The sequence below is a fragment of the Octodon degus genome, unplaced genomic scaffold (assembly GCF_000260255.1).
Source record: "Octodon degus isolate 3935 unplaced genomic scaffold, OctDeg1.0 scaffold00023, whole genome shotgun sequence".
NCBI lineage: Eukaryota > Metazoa > Chordata > Mammalia > Rodentia > Octodontidae > Octodon > Octodon degus.
In genome coordinates, this window is record NW_004524599.1 from 11,192,353 (window position 1) to 11,193,087 (window position 735).

Sequence of the window (735 nt, forward strand, 5' to 3'; positions counted from 1 at the left end):
GCGGGGCGGCGGGGCCTCAGCAGCAGGGCTCCGCGCCCGGCATCCTCCCCGCGCACGCCCCTCCGCGGCCGCAGGGCCACCGCGAAGTTCACCCCGCTGCGGGGCCCGGGCGGCGGCGACGAGGTGTCCCGAAAGGCCGGTCGTCTCGGCGAGGCTAAACTTCCTCCTGGCTCCCTAACTCCGCGCCCCTCAGCCCTAGGGCACGGTCGCTCCCCTCCGAGCCGAGGAGGCTAAGCTCTTGCTTTCCGTTCAGAGCTCCCCTGGCTTCCCGGCCAAGCCGATTCGCAGAAGAGTTGCGAGGCAAGGGACCGGTGCGCGGGGCAGCGGCCGCGCGTCGGCGCCGCAATTCGCAGTCTCCCGCCTCTCTGCGCCGCGCTCCACCGAGCGGCCAACGTGGGCTTTTTGCTGAGCTTCCAGCTCAGGTACCTCGCTCTAGCCTCCACGACTCCCCGCCCTGTCGGGTGACCGACAGGCCTCGAGCCAATGGGGAGACAAGCTTCTCGGGCTATTTACATACACCCGCCCCCTTCTTTCACCCTCCCTTCCCGAGGGGCGTCGCCTCCCCTGTGGTAAGTTTCAAGTACGGAGAACGGAGAATTCTCGGAGGCGCCGGAGGAGCCGAGGAGCACCCAGAACGCATCGCTAGTAAAACTGATCTGACCGACGTTCCAATACAACCACTTCTTTTTTAGTATTACGTCCAAGGCCTAAATTATGTTAAATAGACCTATTAAA